Source organism: Mustela lutreola, chromosome 1 (assembly GCF_030435805.1).
Source record: "Mustela lutreola isolate mMusLut2 chromosome 1, mMusLut2.pri, whole genome shotgun sequence".
Classification (NCBI taxonomy): domain Eukaryota; kingdom Metazoa; phylum Chordata; class Mammalia; order Carnivora; family Mustelidae; genus Mustela; species Mustela lutreola.
Window position 1 is genome coordinate 109315842 of NC_081290.1, and position 8475 is coordinate 109324316.

An 8475-nucleotide genomic window follows, 5' to 3' on the forward strand; every position below is an offset into this window, starting at 1 on the left:
TGATCTGATTTCAAGTCACTGATACAACTTACACATGCCTGTTCCTTCGGGTGGGGCTCAGGTGGGGCTGTCTCCCCTCCAGCACCTGGGAATGCAGGTCAGCCCTATTACAGTCTTTCACTGTGCTGTGAAGGAATCTTCATGAGGACACCATGTGCATTTTCTTCACTGCTTTAATGACTATGAGGGGGTATAGGGTTTCTTTTGGGGACAATGAAAACTTTCTGGAATTCGGGACACAATTTTGTGAATACATAACGTCTATCAAGTTGTGCACTTAAAAATCAATAAGGAAAATAAGATTCAAGCCATTCTTCTGCTCTGCTTTTCCTTTTTTCCTTTTTTTTTTTTTTTTTTTTTTTTAAATGCTCTTCTGTTCTAACATTGTTTTTCTTGGGAATGGGAAGTGAGGAAACCTCTCTTCTCTTCCCAGTTAAAAGAAAACTCATGCTGAAGCATTGGTTCTTTGACCTGGGCAAACAAAGAAAAAAGCATCAGTTATGGTACGTATTAGTTGCTCAAGTCTGACTTCTGGAATTTTATTCCCTTTGCCCATGGAAATGCAGGCTACTCTATGTAGCTATACAAATGGTGAGCGCAGAGTAGATTTAATGTTTTCAGCTACACTAAGAGCCAATTCTGATACAAGAAATCATAATAAGCCTGCAATTTTCTAAGTAAGTGGCCAAAGTCAACCGAGTTTCCATTAGTTGTTTATTTAAGTAGAAATAACCTCTGTGTTAATCCTGGAAACTCCCTGTGATCAAGGGAGAGCATGTCCTTTCCTGAATTGCCTTCTGTAAGGACATGGTTCATACATGTTCTACCTAAAGCTGGTGCCTAATATTTCTGATCAAGATGATGGCAGTTAGGCTGTCCACTTTGTGCCTTCATTTCTCTATAAATAGCATATGTATCATGTGTCTTCCTCCTTTCTTTGGAGGAAAATGGTGAGGACTGTTTATAATATAGCTTGAATCTTATCTTTCTTAATTTATTGATTTTTAAATGCATAACTCTTGGGGCACTTGGGTGGCTCAGCTGGCTAAGTGACTGCCTTCGGCTCAGGTCATGATCCTGGAGTCCCAGGATGTAGTAGCACATCAGGCTCCCTGCTCAGAGGGGAGTTGACTTCTCCCTCTGACCCTCTCCCCTCTCCTTCTCTCTCTCACTCTCTCTCTCAAATAAACAAAATCTTTTAAAAAATGTATAACTTGTTAGGTTTTAGTATATTTACAAAATTTTGTCACTATTGAATTCCAAAACACTTTCTTCACACCCCCCCCCCCCCAAAAAAAACTCTGAATCCAATAGTGCTCATTCCCCTTTTCCCATTCCCCCAGCCTCTGGAAACCACTAATCTGCTTTCTGTCTCATAGATTCGTCAATTCTGGATATTTCCTAGAAATAGAATCATGGTAGATAGCCTTTTGTGTCTGGCTTCTTTCATTTAGCAGAGTGGATTCAAGATTCATTCATGTATTAGCATATATTAGTATTTCACTCCCCTTAAATGCAAATAGAAGCCACAATGAGATTTCACCACACACCTATTAGAATGGCTAATATCAAAACCATAAGCAGCAACAAGTGTTGACAAGAATGCAGAGAAAAAGGAACCCTTGTGCACTATTGGTGGAAATGCAAACTGGGGCAGCCATTGTGGAAAACAGTATGAAGGTTCCCCAAAAAGTTAAAAATAGAATTACCATAGAATCCAGTAATTTCACTATTGAGTGTTTACCCAAAGAACACAAAACACTGACTCCAAATGATGTATACACTCCTGTGTTTATTGCAGCATTATTGACAATAGCCAAATTATGGAAGCAGCCCAAGTGTCCATCCACAGATCGATAAAGAAAAGTGATATATGTACAAAACTGAATATTATTCAGCCATAGGAAAGAATGAAAGGTTGTCATTCGCAACAACACGGATGGATCCAGAAGGTATAATGCTAAGTAAATAAGTCAAAGACAAATACCACATGATTTCACTCATATGTGGAATTTAAGGGGGAAAAAAAAAGAATAAAAGTGTCAAGCCAAAATATAGACTCAAACCTACAGAGAACAAACTGATGGTTACCAGAGCGGAGGGGGGAGAGGGGATGGGTGAAATAGGTGAAGGGAACTAAGAGCTCACTTACCATGAGAAACACTAGTAATATAGGGAACTGTTGAATTACTATATCGTTCACCTGAAACTAATATGACACTGTATGTTGACCACACTGGAATTTACAAAAAAATACTTCTTTCCTTTTTATAGCTGACTAACATTCCACTATATTGATAGACAACATTTTGTTTACCCATTCATCGGTTGATGGATATTTGGGTTTTTCCACTTTTCCGCTACTGTGAGTAATACTGCTATGAACATTCACATACTAGTTTTTATATGAACGTATAGCTTAAATTCTCTTGGCTATTTTAGTAGGAGTAGAATTGCTAGATCCTATGGTTGCTCTATGCTTAACTTTTTGACGAGCTGCCAAAACGTTTTTCAAATATGCTGTAGGGTTTTAATCTGTACCAGCAACGTATGAAGGTACCATTTCCTCTGCATCCTTTTCAACATTAGTTATTGTCTATCTCTTTGATAGTCATCCCGTCCTAGTGGGTATGATGTAGCATCTCACTGTGGTTTTAGTTTGCATTTCCTTATAGACACATGGTGTTGAACATCTTTTCATGTGCTTATTGGTCATTTGGAGATCTCCTTTGGCTAAGTGTCTTTTCAGTTCTTTGCCATTTAAAAAATTTTTTTTCTTAAAGTTTGTATAGTGTATCTTTTTTGTAAGATTTTATTTTTTTTTTTTTTGAAAGAGAGAAAGAGCACGCCCACAAGCAGGGGAGGGGCATAGGGAGAGGGAGAAGCCTGGTCCCCACTGAGCAGGGAGCCCTGACATAGGGCTCAATCCCAGGACCCTAAGATCTTGACCTGTGCTGGTCAGACACTTAACGGATTGAGCCACCCATGCACCCAAAGATTTAAATGATAATTTCAAATGAATTTCCAGAGCCTGAGTTGTGGACTAATATGAGTGGGAAAGTTCTGGGGACTAATATGAGTGGGAAAGTCTGGTGGGAGTCCCACATTTTGTTGTCCTTTATCTCCAGGAACCCTACTGGATTTTTACTTTGAAAGTCTGACTTTACTTTGAAAGTCTAAACGCAACAATTAAAGACAGAGACCGTCAGTGTGGATTAAAAAAATAAGGCCTACCTGTAAGAAACCTATATTATATGTAAACAGATAGATTGTAAGTAAAAGATGGAGAAAGCTTTGCCGTGCGAACGTTAATCAAAGAAAGCTGGAGTATATCTACATTGATTTCAGGTAAAGCCAATTTATGAGCAAGGAAGGTTATCAGGAATGAAATGGGGCATTATATATATGATAAAGGGTTTAATTCTCCAAGAGGACATAACAACCTTAAACATATATGCACCTAACAATGAGCATTAAAATACAGGAATTAACTGAGAACTGAGGGACACCTGAGTAACTCAGTGGATTAAGCAACTTCCTTCTGCTCAGGTCATGATCCCAGGGTTCCGGGATAGAGTCCCACATCGGGCTCCTTGCTCAGTGGGGAGCCTGCTTTTCCCTCTGCCTGCCTCCCCCCACCTCTCTCTCTCTGACAAATAAGTAAAATTTAGTATCAACAACAACAAAACCTGATAGAACTGAAAAGAACAACAGACAAATCCATTATTAGAGTTGGAGACGTCTTCGGCCCTCTGTTAGTAACTGATGTATCAAATAAGTAGTAAATCAGTAAGGATACAGATAGCCCAAGCAGAGCTATCAGTCACTGTATCCGACTGGCATGTATAGCATACATCATCCCGCATCAGCAGAAGGCACATTCTTCTCATTCTTACATGGATTATTCACCAAGATAGACCATGCTCGAAATCATAAAACATACCTTAATAAATTCAGAAGTACAGAAATCTTAGAAATAATATTCCTAGGGATGCCTGGGTGGCTCAGTGGGTTAAGCCGCTGCCTTCGGCTCAGGTCATGATCTCAGGGTCCTGGGATCGAGCCCCGCATCAGACTCTCTGCTCAGCAGGGAGCCTGCTTCCTCCTCTCTCTCTCTGCCTGCCGCTCTGCCTGTTTGTGATCTCTCTCTGTCAAATAAATAAATAAAATCTTTAAAAAATAATAATAATATTCCTAGATAATAATGAAATTAAACAAAAAGTGAAATTAAACCAGAAATCAATAATGTAAATATAGCTGGATCCCCCAAGTCCCTGAATTTTAAACAACACACTTCTAAATAATCCATGGGTCAAAGAAAAAGTCTCAAAGAAATCTAAAAAATATTTTGAATTCTACTTGAAAAAAACAAAAAGGAAAAGACTGAAAAAGTTGACCATACAAACAATAGAAACAATAAAAGCTTTGATTGTCAAAAACTTTACAGAGAACAAAACCAGCAAGCTGAGAAAAATATCCACAGCAAATATAAATAGAACATTCAGATTTTTCACATCACTCAGACCTCAATAGATAAATAGCATGAACCACCAGTTCACAAAAGGGCAAATTCAAGAGTCTAATCAGCACAATAAAACATTTAATTTTAATAGAAATAAAAGAAATATAATTTTTCCTGTTAAATTATCAAATATTTAAAAATTATACTAGTCTATTGAGCTAGACTTTTGAGATTAGTGCACTTTACTTAATCTATTGAAATCCATTAAAAAAATTCTATGCAGTATTGACAGGACTTTGGTAAGAAAGACAATTTTATACTTTACTAGTGATTATTTAAATTACTGCAGACTTTCTAGAAAACAATATGGCTAGTTATTAAGAGCATTAATAATGTTCATATACTTCAACTTCAACCCAAGATTTCTACTTCTAAAATACAACAAATTTTACACACAAAGCCATCCTTTATATGAGTGAAAATTGGGAGCACAAAAATCCACAATAGATTGATGCTTACATATATTATGATAAATCTAGTAAGATTTTAGGAAGCTATCAAATATTGGTTTAACAAGTTTTTCATGATAGAATATACTTTGGGAATGAGCAATATACAAAGTTATAAATTTATAGCTTATACCTATAGTATAAATATATATAAATATACAAAGTTATAGTATAAACAATTTTATATGATTTTTTATATAAAAATGCAGAGCAAAAGAAAATAAGGAATTACGGCAAAGCAATTATTGCTGCAGTATTTTCTCTAGCTATCATTTTTTGGAGTCATTGTTTTTTTACTTTTTTTTCTTTTTAAAGATTTTATTTATTTATTTGATAGGATACAGAGAGACACAGAGAGAGAGAGAACACAGGCAGGGGAGTAGGAGAGGCAGAAGCAGGCTCCCCACTGAACAGGGAGCCCGATGCGGGGCTGGATCCCAGGACCCTGGGATCATGACCTGAGCCGAAGGCAGGTGCTTAAAGACTAAGCCACCCAGGCACCCCGTTTTTTTACTTCTTTATAATATTTTGGCAAATTGCATATTTTCTAAGTGAATATTCAGTACTTCAATAATCAATACTAAAAAGAGTAAATGAAAAATGAACTCCAAGTTTCTGGAATCCCCTGTTTCCTGTTACTCCTCCTGCTGAGCTCTAAAGCATCTTCCAAGGTGAAGGTCAAAAGTCACGTCTTCTATGAAATCCTTCTTGACCCTCACAGACAGTCAGGCATTCCTCTGTGTTTGTCAACTCCTTTCAGGTAGCTCTCTCACCCACTGCTCCCACTAGACTGAGGAGCCAGAGTCATGTTTCGTCATCCTGTCTCCCTGGCACCCAGAACAGCACCTGATACAAAATAGATATTTAATTAATCATGATTATGATTATCGTCTGGCTCGCTTCACTATCCCCTTGATTTTCTTGCTGGAGATTCCTATCCTTGCCCAACTGATATTCCTGAGAAACAAGGAAGCCATGAGGGCAAAGAAATTCTCAGCCCCATCAAGGATTGCCATTCGTTTTCCTGCTCATGGCCACATGATTAGAAGTTGGATCCAAGACGTGAGTATCATTTCTGTCCCTGGCAGAAGAAATAGCCTGATGTTCTGAAACAGAATGAGTAGCTTGTGGTTATTTCTGCCACAGCTGAACTCTGATCTTTCTTTTCTATAGCAAATGGATTTGACTGCCCTAAGGAAAACCAGTTGAAAACTTTTAGGTGAAAACCTCTTCACATCTTAGTTCTCTTCTCTAGCTCCCTTAAGATCTGGTCCTGAGACCAGCCTTTCTTGATGCTTGATTCTAGATTCTTGATCCAGGTCTGTACGAGCAGATGAGCATAAATGTTCTTCCTCCACGAATGTGTAGGAAGGAAATTTCCCACATACCTTTATACGAATGAGGTAGTTATAAAATGCATTAGTCATTATGGCAAAAAGAGCCCAAACTTGGATGATGCTCAAGGCTTCTTTTCCTCTGACAAATGAAAACCAGGTTGAAAGAAAAGTCTATGCATCTTTGGCTTTTTGTGCCCAGCGGGTCTCAAGCAGCATCTCCAGATGCTCATGGTCCCAAGAAGCGTCACCAGAATGCAGCAGCTACAAAGCATTGCACTCTTGGTAAACTAGCTGGTGTGTTTGTCCCTCCTGCATCCACCGATCCCCATAAGCAGAGAGAATGTCTCCTTCTCATCACTTTCCTAAGGGACAGACTTAAGTGTGCCCTAACAGGAGACGAAGGAAAGGAGATCTGTATGCAGTGTTTTATTGAGATCAATGGCAAGGTCCAAACTAATATAACCTACCCTGCTGGTCATCAGCCCTGACAAGACTGGAAAGACTTTCCATTTGATCCATGGCACCAAGGGCTGCTTTGCTGTTCATCAGATGACACCTGAGGGGGCTACATATAGCTGTGCAAAGTGAGAAAGGTCTTTGTGGGACAAAAGTAATCTCTTGTCTGGCGACCCGAGATGTTCGCCCCATCTGCTCTCCTGATCCCCTCATCTAAGTGAATGACACCCCATTAGGATTGATTTGGAGACAGGAGAAATTGCTGATTTCATCAAATTTGACACTGGTCATCTGTATGTGGTGACTGGGGGTGCTAACCTGGGAAGAACTGGTGTGATCACCTACAGACAGAGACATCCCGGTTCTTTTGACACAGTTCACGTGAAGGATGCTTGTGGCCACAGCTTTGCCACATGACTCTCCAATGTTTGTGTTATTGGCAAAGGCAACAAACCATGAATTTCTCTTCCCTGTGGAAAGGGTATCTACCTCACCATTGCTGAAAAGAGAGACAAGAGACTAGTGGCCAAACAGAGCAGTAGATAAAATGGTCTCTAGGTGATGTGATTGGAAGTCTTTATACTTAATTAAAGATAATACAGCATGAATAAAAAGGTATATGCATCACTGAAAGACACGAGACCAAAGTGAATGACCTTAAATCCAAAGAAATGGGCTCTTATTCTACACACACATCCAGAACAATGACAGTGGTTCTTTTTTCCCTATGTGATAATGTGTCAACTTGACTAGACCATGGGACTCAGATATTCTGTCAAACATTTTTCTAGATGTTTCTTTTAGTGAGATTAACATTTAAATCAGGAGAGTTCAGGTCTTAATAGAAAAAGACTCACTTCCCCAAGCAAGAAAGAATTCTGCCAGTGGATTCAAATTGCAATTCCTTCCAGAGTCTCCAGACTGCTGGCTTAGCTTGCAGATTTTGGACTTGCCAAGCCTCCAAATCGTGTGAGTCAATTCCTTAAAATAAATCTCAATCTCTCTCTCTCTTTCTCACCTTGTCCCTCTCCCTCTCAATCTCAGTCTTTACATGCTGTTGCTTTTGTTTCTCTGGAGAACCCTGACTATTACATCCTGCTATAGCTGAATTGTTAGATCAAGGGATGCCCTGTGACATGTTGCCATTGGAAAAGAAATCTAATAAAGCTGTAAAACCATTTAGAGCTGTGGGTGAAAAGACAGCCTAATCCTTAACTATTAACAAGGGCATCTACCTCTTCAGGATTATGAAGTGTTTTGTTGTTAACCTTCTTTTTGAAGACAAAGACACGTTAATAGTGGGCAAAGCTGTGATTTTGCTTGGATCTTCAAGCATGATGGTAGGGGCATTGCTGAATATCCCCAGTCTTTCTTCAACTCATTCGTAATGAAGAGAAGGCAGATAAAGCACCATCTAGGTGCTGGCAAGCCACTAAGTACTAGGAATTGATTCCATATTAGTTTCCAGTGGTTGTTTTGATAGATTACCATGAGCTGCTTATTTTTATTTATTTATTTATTTTTAAAAGATTTATTTATTTATTTGAGAGAGGGGGAAGGACTGAGAAAGAGGGAGAAAAAGGCTGAAGCAGACTCCATGCCGAGGGCTGAGCCCCCTGAGGGGTGTGATCTTATGACCCTGAGAGCATGACCTGGAAGGAAACCAAAGAACAAGACACTTAACAGACTGTGCCACCCAGGCACCCCACCA

General features: G+C 39.0%; 1 pseudogene; it reads left to right on the forward strand.

The window, feature by feature from the left end:
• Positions 1 to 6481: 6481 nt before the first annotated feature.
• On the forward strand, positions 6482 to 7310 carry LOC131824342 (small ribosomal subunit protein eS4, X isoform-like; annotated as a pseudogene).
• The last annotated feature ends 1165 nt before the right edge of the window (positions 7311 to 8475 follow it).